The 15277-nt window shown below is 33.3% G+C and overlaps 1 protein-coding gene across 3 annotated transcripts in view; it reads right to left on the bottom strand.

Annotated features, from left to right (window-relative positions):
• Positions 1-15277, bottom strand: part of gw (trinucleotide repeat containing adaptor protein gawky) — a 106078-nt gene that overhangs the window by 64173 nt on the left and 26628 nt on the right. The window contains exon 1 of one of the 3 annotated variants that reach the window (XM_072526703.1): positions 13875-14148. The exons of 1 other annotated variant lie outside the window; for it this stretch is intronic. The gene's annotated coding sequence lies outside the window, so the exon portion shown is untranslated. Of the gene's footprint in view, positions 1-13874; positions 14149-15277 lie in introns of those variants that run through there. One more of the 3 variants, XM_072526701.1, reaches the window with a different exon arrangement.

Below are 15277 nucleotides of genomic sequence, written 5' to 3'. Positions count from 1 at the left end.
AAGTGGTTTTTTATACATAAAATTTTCAGTCTTCAAATTTTGTATAACCGCCCGCCCACAAATTTAGTGTGTATAAATTGTTTGTTAGTTTCCGTTGAAGGAATCGGCAGATATTTTTTGTTTTGGTACCTTATTGACGTTACACGTGTTTGTTTCGTTACAATTATTATTAAAGAAAGCGCTTGGATATCCATTTTCTAAACCTGAAGAAGCGTTTTATCTCCTGTTTATTTCACAATTCACTTAGTATGACTCTCATTTTCAGTATGGCCAGTTTTATTATTCTTAGTGTAAAAATATTTATTTTGAGAGGTTTTTATGCAGAAACATGTACGGATACAAATTAGTCTTTCGCCAAAGAGATATTAAAATCTTCTTCAAGTATCATGTTCACGTTCTCTTGCACCATGAGTGCAAGAGAGCACTTGTTGATATTGCGCTGACCAATAGGGTTGACAGTATGGGTACCGCGGCACACAGGCGTGGAAGGGAACGAATGGGCCGACGCCCTAGCAAGGCAGGGCTCACCTACTCTGCCTGTGGACCCCAAACCTGTGATTTGAGTGATCTTCATTATTGGTCTGGGTAGTCTCAAAGAACTGCTTCTGCAGAGGTTCCAGGACTCCTAAACTCAGGCATCACCTTCATCTGCTTAGATTGGCGGGTGTCCCACTGTCTCTGTAATAAGGAGGAGGAGAATCCTCCTCACATGTTCTTTGGTATCGCCCAGAACTGGCCTATCAGAGGTGGCAGATCCTGGGTTCGGCCTTTATGCCACTGAGCCAAATGAGCGAATTACCCTTAAAGAGACTTGTGGTTTTCTGTGAGGCTACAAGGTTACTAAAGCATTCGATCGGAACGGTAGGAAGAGCTCAGATTTGAAGCCCCTGCTGATTATAACAGATATGGGAGCCCAGAGTAACCTGTGCCACAGAAACGCTGAAGACTAGGTCATTTGGGCCTAGTCCGTATGGTAGGGGTAGTTTTATTATTCTTAGTGTAAAAATATTTATTTTGATAAGTTTTTATGCAGAAACATGTACGGATACAAATTAGTCTTTCGCCAAAGAGATATTAAAATCTTCTTCAAGTATCATGTTCACGTTCTCTTGCACCATGAGTGCAAGAGAGCACTTGTTGATATTGTGCTGACCAATAGGGTTGACAGTATGGGTACCGCGGCACACAGGCGTGGAAGGGAACGAATGGGCTGACGACCTAGCAAGGCAGGGCTCACCTACTCTGCCTGTGGACCCCAAACCTGTGATTTGAGTGATCTTCATTATTGGTCTGGGTAGTCTCAAAGAACTGCTTCTGCAGAGGTTCCAGGACTCCTAAACTCAGGCATCACCTTCATCTGCTTAGATTGGCGGGTGTCCCACTGCCTGTGTAAGAACATGTGAGGAGGAGAATCCTCCTCACATGTTCTTTGGTATCGCCCAGAACTGGCCTATCAGAGGTGGCAGATCCTGGGTTCGGCCTTTATGCCACTGAGCCAAATGAGCGAGTTACCCTTAAAGAGACTTGTGGCTTTCTGTGAGGCTACAAGGTTACTAAAGCATTAGATCGGAAAGGCAGGAAGAGCTCAGATTTGAAGCCCCTGCGGATTATAACAGATATGGGAGCCCACAGCAGCCTGTGCCACAGAAACGATGAAGACTAGGTCATTTGGGCCTAGTCCGTATGGTAGGAGTAATACAATGGATCCGTCTTAGGAGGTCTTAGTGTCTGAAGGGTTCATAAATGAGCCCTGCCCCGATCTACCATAACCATAACTATGGATACAATTCTTATCTATCTAGGTCTGCTAGGTTTGCAAATCAGTATACAGACAGATTGGATTGCTTTGAAAAGCTAAGTATTTTTAAAGTGCAATTAATATCTTGCTCGTGATTCTTTGATGCTACTAGCTGTGTAATTTAGTTTAATCCGTTTTAAATTTTAACCTGGTTGTTTTGTTTCTTTCTTTTTTGTCTATGTTAGTTCTAAATTTTATGACATGTAATAAATTAGGGTTTTAATATTTTATTTTAGTATTATAATATTGTAATACTGTATTTAAATTGGGCAATTTCTCGTTGACAAATAAATAATAATATAACCATGTTCACGACGAATTACCCAAACAAATTTATTCTGTTACTATGTTGTCTTTAGATCCCAATTTTAACTAAATACCATAAAACAGAATGCCGATAGAATAGTATTATAAGATTTTCTTTTCCAAGGTACATAATATAGTCACAGTAATATCTTTATTCGATGTGTTAAACTTTAAGAGGGTGTTTATAAAGTTCGGATCTGTTTTTACTTCACTATTTTGTCGTCCCACCTTAATTCGCATAACCTTGACATTTTCGATTGGATATTTCAATTCTATGTAAGATGATTGATATAATAAACAGTTTTTATAAACACAAGATTTATTATATACGGCAGCCGATGTATTATAATACAAGAACACTGACTACTATTTATACAAACAAGGTGATGTACAATTTGGAATTAAACCCAGAACAGTGACGCCACGACAAAATCTTTGTTTCTTAAAAATGAAATATTGCCAAGACTTTGAAGAGTTCAGTGATTTATTAATGAATCAAATTATTATCAAGAAATGTTAAGTCCTGGATCTGGAGAAAAATTATAGTTAGTATATAACATTAAAAAAGACCTAAGTAAACCCACTGAGCAAAATAATAAATAAAAACAAAGGTGTAGAAATCTGGAACCCGTTAAAGATAATATTTCAAAAATAGTGGAAAAACATGCTTAAACGAGTCAAAAGATACAAAAAATAACAATGGATGACTGACAAATCTTGACATTTATCGAGCAAAGAAGAAAACTGAAAAACGACAGGGAAGAATATAGAAAAAGAAAACAATAAAAATGGACGGAGGATAAATGCATTGAAAAAGTCTAATTCTTTCAGTTATAAAATACCTTTACTTCGAGGGAAAAGCAAGGCAGAAATCAAGCCGAATTGTTAATGGCGCTATGCACCGTGTTTACTGTTTAGCAACAGTGAAATTTTGGAAAGCTGAATTTGTTCATAAGAAGAGTAGTATGTTTGATGGTAAACGTCCAGGTGACCCAACTACCTAGAAATCATTAACAAAGCCCCTTATATGAACATGGCATATCGTAGAATCAAAATCGGGAGATCTCAGAAGATCCGTCAACTGAGCGTGTAGATAATATCATACACAGATGTGAAAAAGATACCCGCGCGATACGTTTGAGAAAGAGGAACGTAGGGCGTATATTAAGGTATGAACGTTGCACTGTTTCAATAATTCTAGAAGGAAAGATATACGTCTAGGAGGTAAAAAGTTGTCATGTCTGAGTAACATTCGATGGGGTCAATGAACGGTTGCATAGTTATGAAGTGCTTCGTCATGTTGGCAGAAATATGAATGCAATTTTTAATGACAGATATTTCAGCTGACAGGAAGATAAACGCTGAACGTCCACGTAGGCACGCTAAAACGAATTTTTTGGTTCCATTTTCCAGGTCTCATTGTCATGCGTTCGGTTACTTTTTAACCGGCTTTAGAAAATAAGCGTTCGCATGGAACAGAAGTGGCACATACGCATAAATACTTTTTGGATAATTTATATAACCAGGGATCCACTCTTTGCTTCTCGCACATACAAACGGGAGGATCCTTTTTTCTTTCAAGGTTTGACTCTCCAGAAAATATTGAGGAACGTTAAGAAATTGTATCGAAATGTAACCAAACAGCACTTCTTTTTTGAACGTCCATTTTGATATTAGATAATTTTAAATCGAAACAAATTATATAAGACCAATAATTAAATACAAAACAAAGCTTATCATCCACTCAAAGCCAACAACAGTCTTTACCAACGATGTAATATACACCATCACATCGTTGGTCTTTACATTACACCGCGTCGCCGGCGCCGCCTCGGTTTATCTTTCGAAGTGCCTGATTACTGACATGCAAATCGACAAAGAATTCGTTTTGTTTTGTGTTGCCGACATCCGGGTATTTTGCTTAGTTTACACTATAGTTTGGTTATTTGTACCGAAAGTCATGAGTATTTCTAACCATGAGGAATCGGTACTTTGAGTATTGGACAAATATCCGTTACTTTGTAAAGCGGCCACTATACTACTCGCGAAGTTGATCGAAGTCAATCAAAGGGTTCGAAGTTCGAATACGAACTGCCAAACTACATTACTCGACTTCAGGAGTATGTAGAGAGTCGCCTCGCCTCGATTAACTTCACTTCGTCCGAAGAACTTCGATCGAGAGTGTAGACGGCGTTTAACGAGTTATACTTTTTTTACATTACTAGTAAACATGGACTACGGTAGAAAGTAAACGAGAGATGATTGGTCTTATACTTTTCAGCTTGAAACGTCCTAAGCAGAACATATAAGTATACATAAATGTTTAAAGGAAATCAAGAAATAGCCAAGGCTAATAGAGTGGAGAGAACTGATGGACAGAAAAGCACGGAAACTGGGAACCGAAAGGCGACCACAATAACTGTGAAACCCGGATTTTATATAAAACAGAACTGAAACAATCGGATATGATTATGATATTATTTTTTTAAATATAGAATATTTATATTTGTGACAATCATACCGATAATATTATTAAAAGAGTACCTATTATGAAAAGAATATTTATCTCGAGCTCAATATTAATCAAATCGCTTACTTTGTGTACAAAATCGTTTGTGTAACAAAATTGAATCTTATCGAAATATTCACCAATATATCACTAACTACTAAATCTGTAAACTGTCAATATGAATAACAACACTATAGGTGGGATTGTCATCATACATTAAAAAAAAATGATATATCAATCATGGAGTGTAACTGATAATGCAAAACAAATTATACAAAAACTAGCAACAATAACAAGTTGAAAATAATATCCAATCGAAAACAAATTTAAAAACGAGATCATTTTACAAAATAAACCAGTAAGAATCGGAGACTTTTTTTATTGTCATGTCGTTCTAAAGGTATAACACCAAAACACAATTTTACTTTCATGTCAAAAAAATGTTGCCACATATCAGCAGTTTTAGTATTTCTTGAAACTTTGAGGGTAAAAATGATCGTGTTTCATTTATTGATTATTTTCGGTAACATTAAAGTGTACTTACTGTTAAAAATGTATCACAGAATGATAACTGCCCCATGGGTGGTTTATAATCAATGCCGCAGGTCAAAATTGTTTAATGTAAATTGTAAAATACTTGTCTAAATAGACTTAGTGGCGAGGCTTTGTTAAGAAACTAATAGCGGCCACAAAAAAAATTGGCAACGTATCGTACCTATCACATAGATGGGAGCACCACACATCTAAATAAATTTATACTGGGAAGTTTATGCATATGCATAGTAGTCAGCAGAGAACCAACCAGATGTAAAATAGAAATTTATGGCATCAGTATTGAACAAGTAATGGAAATAAAATACCTGCGAATTACACTGTCCAGCTATAGACATCTGGACAAAGAAATGAGAGATCAAGTACAAAAAGAAAATAGACTGGCAGGATGCCTTAATAACACTATATAGCGAAACAGGTACATTAACACTGATATGAAGTCAAGAATTTATAAAGCCAGTGTAAGACCAATAATGACATGAGATGAGAGTACTGAGAGAATTACAGGAAATACGCCGAGAGATCGAAAGAGAAGTGAATGCATTAGAAGAAAATGTAACATACAGTGCATAAATGAATGGACACAAAATAGAAAAAAGACTGGAACAACCACATACGCAGAATGGAGGAGACCCGTGTCGTCAAAATAGCAAGTGATAAGTCACCAATCCAAACCAGAAGTATCTGACGACCGTGCAAAAGATGGAGTGACAACCTTCCATAGAGGTATTAATCCGCCAATGAACAAACAGAATTGTTTATAAAGAGGAAGGAGAAGAAGAAAAGCGAACCGCAAGGGATTGCTACTTTATTGCCGAAGTTTTACACCAAGAATCAATTTATTGCTGCAACCGTTTCCGAGAAACAATGATTATGCTAACTTGACGGTAAATCTAGCATAGGCTAGTTAAAATTAAAATTAAATTACAGGGCACTAACGTTTTTAAATCATAATGCCTAAATTTGAATGCCTAATTTCATTGATCTAAGTTTTGAAATGTGCTGGAAACTAAGGTATGTATCAAAACAAAGGTCATTGAAATCTACACGCTTATAAAGCATAACAAATTATTAAATTGTCATACAAAAATTGCATTTTGTTTATTCGGCAGAAATACCCAATAATTTTACAAGGTAACATGTGCTGTTGTTTAACACTTTTTATGTTCAGAATAAATTGGGGACATAATGGAACTAGGTATAAAGCAGTTTACTGATATCATTAGAAAATTAAAACAATATTCTAGCGGTAGTGAGATAGAAAATGCATTTGTTTAGTCAATTTAAAATGAATGCAGAATAATTTCAGAAACAAGGGATTTGCCAATTCTCATTAATAATCACCATTCTCTTTGCGTTTATCTCTGTGTCGCCTTCCGTAATTCCATTTCTCGTGAGTATAAGTTCTAGTCGGCCTCATCGTGGTAACCCCTGCTGATGGAGTGGTTTCTGCAGTTGTTGAAAACAGGTTATCTTTTGTCGTAGTTCTTCTATATCTACTGGCGGAACTTATGACTTAAATACTGATTCCTTCAGCATGTCACAAAGGTATGCATTAGGAGTTGTCAAATCAGGTGAATGAGCTGGATACTCGAGTCTGTTCTAGGAGAAATTATTCTGTTTTTAAAATATTCGTGAAGAAAGGCTAGGGAGCGTATAGCTTATGGCTCTTTGCGCCATTCTGTTGAAACCATTGCCTGTGCATCTGCAGCATGACCGGAATTAGAAGGGCGCAGATTTCAGGGGGTACAAAATTTGAAAAGTTTATAAGAAAAATAGTAATAAGATATTTAAAATTTTCAAGATAATATTACCAGAACCATATTGTTAATTTTATTTGATTTTTTTGCACAATATATCAGCTTTATTACACTGACACTATATACCAAATTATTATCTTCGTTATTACACTAATATGTCTAGTACTGATATGAATTATTAGTAACCTGAGTGTTCGGCAGCGATGTCAGAGGCTCCAAAGCAGTGTTCTCAATTACGTGTGTTGATAAAAACTGAATGTTGTTTTATTTTATTTGGATTTAGATACTATACCGCACCGTTAATTAGTGTTTGGAAAACGGCATTGTTTAGTACATTTTAGAAATTAGAAAAATTAGAAAACAAAATTATTATATAAACTTTATTTAGAAAACCTATATTGGATCGCAAGAAAAATCAGATAAGCAAATATTTATTCTTATTTCAATAATTATTAAAAAACAGAAGATTAGGAAAGAGACGTGATAAATTAAGGGCTTAATATCAAAACCTCATAAGCCAAAATTTACAACTTTTTATAGCGCAAAAACTTCGATTCTTAGTACATATTTTTTCTTTGTTAGTTCTTACTTGGAAAAAAACATAAAAACATAGTTTTCATGAATCTGAAGTTTTGTCGGAACGTTCGGAACAATATTTTCAACTCAAATCCTCATAAATGTAAAAAATGGCCAATTTTTCACTTATGAGGTTTCGACATTTAACTATCAATATATTGATTAAATTAAGCCAAGATACATAGCACAATAAACGTGGTTTCGGTCCAATTTTTTTTTTGACGAATACATTTAAACGAACATAATGGAATAAGTTTAAAACTAAAAGGTTTTTTAAAAACGGTTAAAATCTAGTTAAAATCAATTTAAAAGTTCCTAAACTCATTGTTTTTTTGTAAAGATGTCAAAGTCAAAGAGGAAGCCAAGCAACCTTATACACTTTTTTTACTAGTACTGGTGTAAATAAGGATGAATAATTCATTGGCGTTTCGTCCAGGAATTTTAACTTGTCTTTAACAAATACCTATATCATGTGAGTCTAACTTGGTATTTGTTTCCTGGCATTTAATAGTTTAGATGATGTTAAAGCTGAAGTGGAAGGCACGCAATAGATCTAACTGAAAGAAACTGAGCCTTACTAATGAAGCTCATGAAGATGAATTATTATCTCGGCCAGACTCTATGACTGATCTTGAAAAAACGTCTGAGTTCCCATTTGATTTTAGGGATCCTGTTTCATGTCCAACAAGTTTTTCAAATTTGGAAAGGTGTTACCTAACAAAAATGAGATTTGAAAATCTGATTGAGCCAAATTTAAGTAATAGCGGCAGAGAAGTACGGAACTTAACCTTGGTTTTATAAAGTTCTGAAAAATGGAGAAAGAAGGCTATAGAGAAGATAATAAAGCTGTATATTATTGTGTTTGCTGCAGGCTGTTTTGATACTTATTATCAAATCAAGTGTTTTCCTTAGCTAAAGAAAAACGATTTACTAATTGTAAAAACTGAAAAAAAATTGCATGAACATGAAAATTAATCAAACAAGCTTTTGTTTGTGAAAAACTTATATATATCGTTTATTAAAGGAAGGTATTGATGGAGAACTCCAACACTAGATCCACCAAAAAGAGTCTCACTGGAAGGCTGTGTTGCACAACATTATTATCGACGCTCTTCTCTTACTACCAAAGCAAGGGAGTCCAATCTGAGGAACTAAGGAAGACTGTGATTTCAGGGAACTGAACACAGTAGAACTTATATCATATTACAATGTCCCTCTTCAACAACATATTGTGAGGCATGGAAATGAGAAATCTCATATTTGTCATATAAAATACAAGCTGAGTTTATTAAAATAAGTGTCAACAACATAAGGCAAACGCAGTGGCGCATCCAGGGGGGGGTTAACCCCTGCCCCAGGGCCGCTATTCTGACACTGTTACTCACACATTTTAAGGACTCAAAATGGAGGTAGCATAAAAACTAGGTGCGCCACTGGACAAAAGATAATACAAGATATTGTGGATGCGAAATATTTTTCCTTAATATTTGACTGCACTCTACATATCAGCCATAGTGAGCAAATGTCTGAAGTAATTTATTATGTTAAAACAAGTACATCAAAGGTAGAGGAAAATTTTATTGGTTTTTCCCAGTTAGGTCTCAGCCAAAAAATCATAAACAAATTAAACAAAGATGGACTTAACTTGGAGATCTATAAAGGTCAATCCTATGACAATGAGACAAATATATATGTGATATGCAGTAACATGTTATACACAGTAACGTGTGACATGTAGTAATGACAATTACGATCGAGAAGGTCTGTAGGTCAGCCTAGAAAAATGTGGAAAGATGCAGTCGGAGGATCTGGAGACAATGGGAGTGAAACAATGGGTAATATTGGCATAGGTCCAACAAACATGGAAGGCAATAACAAATGTGGCAATGACTCACAAGGAGTTATACCGCCATTGATGATGTTAATATGACAGCTAATGACAAATTAGCCTAATCAAATAAATATATATTTCATAGGTAATTTCACATCCCTCTAAATTTCGTTACTAATTATTTTGACAAATACTGTACTATAGTTGAAGATACTGTTTTATTTATTGAATCAAAAAAAGTCAGAATAAAAAAGTGTGGCTATGAATTTAGTAAATATAGCTTAAATCAAAAATTTCATTTACCATCAAGTGACAAGATGGCTAGAGCTATTTTAAGAATATGATCATTACATGTTGCCAAAACTATGAATGTGTGGAACAGGCAATGGCCTGATTGGTAAAAAGAAGGCACCCACCAAACAGTAAAATGTTACTAGTCCTACGGAGAGTATATCCATTGATACTGCAAGACTGCATCCAGAAACACGAATGTTTAAAATAAGGATATCCTCATGATAATGGATTTTTTTATATGGATTGTGAAATTTTCAATCTCAAAGCAGGGGGCTTCTATAGTTACAAATATATTTTGGCCCCTTAAAATTTATTTTCGAAGGAATTTCGAATTGGCATTTTTTCAAAACTTTTGCTGATTGATTGTTGCCACTTAGACCAGAAAGACACCCTTGTATCTTCAGTCAGATGGAAAGGTAGAGAAGATGAATGGAAAAATGGGCAAACACCTTTCCAATGTTGTATCAGCGCATAAAAGATATTAGATTGATCTGCTGTCAATGGAACCACAAACCTTCGTTGTCTGCTAAATTTTGTCAATGATAAGCAACACCAATGACTGCACTGACAAATTATCTAGATAGTTATCAGATGGAAGGAAGATAAATGAAACTCAATCCATAAATATAAGCTTCAAAGAAGATAATGTCTCAACAAAATAATCCATTTTGATGTAGACACGCTCAGAAACCATGGGAAGGTCTGTATAAAATTAAAGAGAATAAGTATATGATGATGTAAATACCAAATTAAGAAACTGTCATAAACAAGTTTAGTTTGAAGTATAAAAGATCTTTTCACTGTTCCGGTAGATGTCTTCATAGCTTATTGCCAAAAATGATAATGTAATCAATAGAATCTCAATGGTATTTTAATTAACAGAAAATTCAGTCACTTAGATGAGTTGAATCAATCATTGTTGTAAATGATGATGACGAAAATGATGTGTATTTCTGAAGTAAAACAATAGGTTTTAATGAAGATAGGGCACAAACTGGAAAACCTGGATTGGAAGGTAGTGAGGAGCATGATTGAAGTGATCTTTAAGATTGGCATACAAATTACTGTGTGTTTTAAATTCCTGTGAAAACTTGCTTTCAGCATATTAAAAAAAAAGGAACTATATATATACAAACAATTATAAATACAACAAGCAGTTCAAAGAAACTCAATGAGAAAAAAAAGATTCCATCAAACTCATCTGAAACATATATCTAGAATCTTTATACAAAAATACCAGCTAGCTGTATTTAACAATGTTATCAGATAAAGAAGGAATTATCTTAAAAATTCCATTGACTACATAATTATTCTCACATAATATCTTATTGAAAAAGGTAGATTCTTACATGCAATTTATTTTCTTATATTGGCAGTGGCAGTATTATGGCCTTAACTATAATAGTCACTTCAAAATGATATTAGAAAAAAAAAGGATAACATTAGAAGATTTCTAGAAAAATTTCAGGACTGATCAAGAGAAATGGGATATGAAGATCCAAAATAACCCCATCGGCTTTACCAAAAAATGTTGAAAGAAAAACCTATTTGGGAGTTCTGTCAACACCAGAGACTTTCTTGAGCTGGTAATGTAGTGAGGATAAATCACAATAGATTGCTAAGAAGAGCCTTATATAGTAAAATTCATGGCAGATGACCCAAAAAGAGGCTTTAAATGGAAAATAACACTTTATAGATAGATTTTAAAATATTTTAAGATAAAAATGTAAGCGAACAGCATACAGACAATAATTCAAGCAATGTAAATGTATGCTTCACATACAATCTCACATACACCAACAGGCAGACAACTAAAAAAATTAAGAAAGAAAAATAGTAGAATGAATTTTATCAAATAAAAATGAGCATGATCATAGCTTAAATTTCATACAAAAATTTATAGTTTATTAAAATCTGTAAAATTTGGCTTAAATTTTGACTATACAGGAAAGTGTATGATGATCGACTATTATAGAAAGTCTTGTCTTTCTAGCTATTTAAGCATATTGAGTTTTTAGTCCACTACATGGTTCAACTCTAATTTCAACACTTACAAAAATACTCAAAGAATCATAACTTTGTTCATTACTTAAACATATTTTCTGAAAAACTATTTTTTAAATGTTTTGTTGATATATTCTTGAATTTATATTGTTGTCATTATGAGCATAGTATCACAAATTGAGGACAGCTCCAAAATCAACACCAAAAATCAAGATAAAAAATCAAAATAAAAATCAGATTCTGTGTTTTTATGATTTAGTCCATAAGGAAAGTATAGTTAATATTGATGAAATGTTTCCTATTTGGAGTGATAGTAAGGACATTGCTGATATAAAATTTTATACCAATTCTTGTGGATAATGTGTACAGTTTCATGGGTGTTGTAAATTGCACTGTTTTAAAAAATTGAGAGTTATGAAATTTTAAATTAAAAATGTGCTATTATGTAGTAAGATTACTATTTTTAAAGAAGTATATAATAAAATAAGGCCAAACTACTAGCAATAAGTGTAAACAAATGCATTTTTCAAGCTAGAATAAACATCCAAGGGTAGGGCACACAACAAGCATACATTTGTCCATCTGAAGTATCCAACTGACTTTCACTTCACATTAATGCATAGAATGTTTTCAACAGATACCTTTGTGTTCTCTCATCTAATATTTCACAACACATTTTGTTTGTGTTTCTTATTGTGAGATTAACATCTTTGGTTAAATAAAACAGTTTTAGTTAGATATTAGACCTGGTTTCTAGTTTTTTTAGGTGCTTACAGGAAATTTTAGCTGTATTTACATAATTACTTTGTAAACTAGTTTGTCTATCTAAACATAGTTTTGACTGCAATGGATCAATAGTATGATAAAAATAAAACTTTTATATGGTTCACTTTTTGATACAGTATTTTGATATAGATTGCTTTTTATGTAAGATGTACATTTTTAAAATTTCCCATCAGGCACAAAAAATACACTGTTTTTAAAGGCAATAACAGAAATATTGTTGATAATTGAAATGAACATCATAATGATTAAGTATTGAAATTTAATGAGAAGTGACACTTGAATATTGATTTGGAAATCAATATTGCAAGATACTTGACAAAGAACAAGGCAGAGAACATTTGGTACAGAAATCTGATTTCAAATGTTGATTACGTATCTAGAAGATTTTCAAATCCACCAAGTAAATGGTTGGCAAAAGAGAAAATATTTTAGGTCCAGCTTGAACAAAAACTCAGATTTTAGAGTATTATTAGGAAGCAGTCTTTAGAGTATTATTTGGAATCACAGTGTGATTCCAAATTTACTGGAGTAATGCCATAATATACCTTATAAAACTTTGTTAATTCTTTATTGGCCATATCTTTTTAGCTGAAAAACTGTTTTTAAGAGGTTCTTGTTTCAATTCACTTCGTCATTATCACTTCATCTGTTTCCAGATGCACTAAATATGGTAGTTTGTCAGAAATCAACAATAAAAGTGTTTAGGTAAAACTAAGAGGTAACAAGTAATTTCATTAAGAAACATATAATTAGATAAATCACATTTATTACAATTCTTTGTAATCTGATAAATATTCCGCTGAAAAAATCTATTTTTAACTATAATCTGAATTCCATGTTAATAAACAAACCATTACCTAACAATTAAATATTGTTTGTTTATTTTTCATTGAAACTATCCTACTCTTGCAACAAAATTAACATGTGAACAAAAAATGTAAATATAGAAGTGAGTGCATGTAATGGGTTTTGTTTTGTTGCACTGCCTACACAACATTTGACTATAGGACGATTATTTTTAGATTAAAAATCCATAAATTACTATCCAAGAATGACCAACTATTCCTTTTTTCTGTTTTTGGCTGTTAGAAATAAAGAAAATGGCTAATATTAGTAACTACAATACAAGACAGGTAACTCCTTGAAAACAAACCATAGTTTAAAAATTAGGCACAAAGTAGGAGATTCTGTATTATTAGTCGGTAAACAACAAAATCTTTATTTATATCATGTCGGAACGTCTGAAGAGCTCGTGTTACCTCTTACCTATCTATCAACGTTGGTGGATATAAAATCCAAAACGAATTAGGCTGAAGTAGGACACAATCAATACCAGCATGTAATATCAAATAAAGGACATTTCCAAGTGAATAATATTATAAATAGATTTAAAAGTTAAATAATTCTTGAAGGATAGATGCAACAGCTATACATACGTAATTACAAAAATAAACTTACACACAAATATGGACGCCAGGAGACCAACCAGCGAAACTTGTGCTAACGGGAGGCATCAAAATGTTTTACAAACACGCAAGTCTGTTATCGAATGCACTTTTACGTTCACAGATAGAGAGTTAGTGTTTATATCACACAATACAAATGAAATACTTAATATCACAATTTTTTATAAAATTTGGCGTTAATACATGTATTTTGCGGCACCACAAACTTATTTTAACTTATTGATCCATCGTTACGTGGCAGCGCTGCTTGCTAAAAACCAACAACGATAAACGGCCGATCTGACACGATCGAGAACGAATACGAGACAAACGGACTGGTTTGCTATCTTCGGTAGGCGACAGTGGCCTCGACCTGTTTGGCGACGTTGCCAGGTACTTCGATCGCATAGTTTTTATTATAAAAAAAATAGAACAGGATTTGCAATGAACAGAGGAAAGCAAACGAGAACTTAAAAATCGTTTGAACATGGAAAATATTAATGAAGAAGGTGAATTACGAAAACTTTAATATAAAAATGTTTTTAATAAAAATCAGTATTAAAATACAAAGACATTTATTGAGTAAAATGTGCCAAGGTTTTTAGGGCATTTCTATTTATATCTTCAGCGGATTTAATACTTTTTAGGAAGACTTTTTCAGATCATCGCATCGTACTGGATTTTAGGAACGAAATACGAATATCCAGGACAATTTCGTAATATCGAAATATCCAGATTGTATAGAGTGATTCGTGAAATGTGAATTGCTGATACTTGAATTTTCTACTATTACCTGCAATTGTTAAAAATACCTATACAGGTTTAACTTTTGTAAAAAACATTCCAGACAAAAAAACATTGATATATTCATTAATAGACATTTCTTCTTGCAGTGTATAAGTAGACAAGGCAAAAAGCTCGGGTTCGTTCGGAAAAATATTCCCATGAGCTTTTTTTGCAGAATCACTTTCAAGAGATACTTACCTACCCCAAAATAAAGTTCAAGAGGTCGCCCAGGAGAAAAGTTATTCAAATTTTTTTAAACAAATTGTAACAATAGTTTTTTTTTCGAACGAACTCGAGCTTTTCGCCTTGTCTAAAGAAGTTTCCAAAAAGAAGCAGATTAATAGAGAATGAATAAAATAAATGTATTCTACAATAAATATGGAAATGGGAAATAAGTAAAAAAAGCAAAATTAGAATACCTATAACATCTACGATATATGTTGCAATTTGCACCAGAGGGCTCAGGGTACCTATTAAACTTATGAAAAAATAATAAGAAGGGTATGAATAATAGACAAGCTCCCAAAATAGTTATTAAAAATATATAAAATATAGATAGGTATATTATAAAAAAGCAAATTTTTATTACGGTACGGCCTCTTTTTTATTATACCTACTTTATTTATACTA

The sequence above is a fragment of the Diabrotica undecimpunctata genome, chromosome 3, assembly GCF_040954645.1.
Source record: "Diabrotica undecimpunctata isolate CICGRU chromosome 3, icDiaUnde3, whole genome shotgun sequence".
In the NCBI taxonomy this organism is placed as follows: domain Eukaryota; kingdom Metazoa; phylum Arthropoda; class Insecta; order Coleoptera; family Chrysomelidae; genus Diabrotica; species Diabrotica undecimpunctata.
The sequence above is the reverse complement of the archived record's forward strand: the minus strand, read 5'-3'. Positions and strand labels throughout refer to the sequence as shown.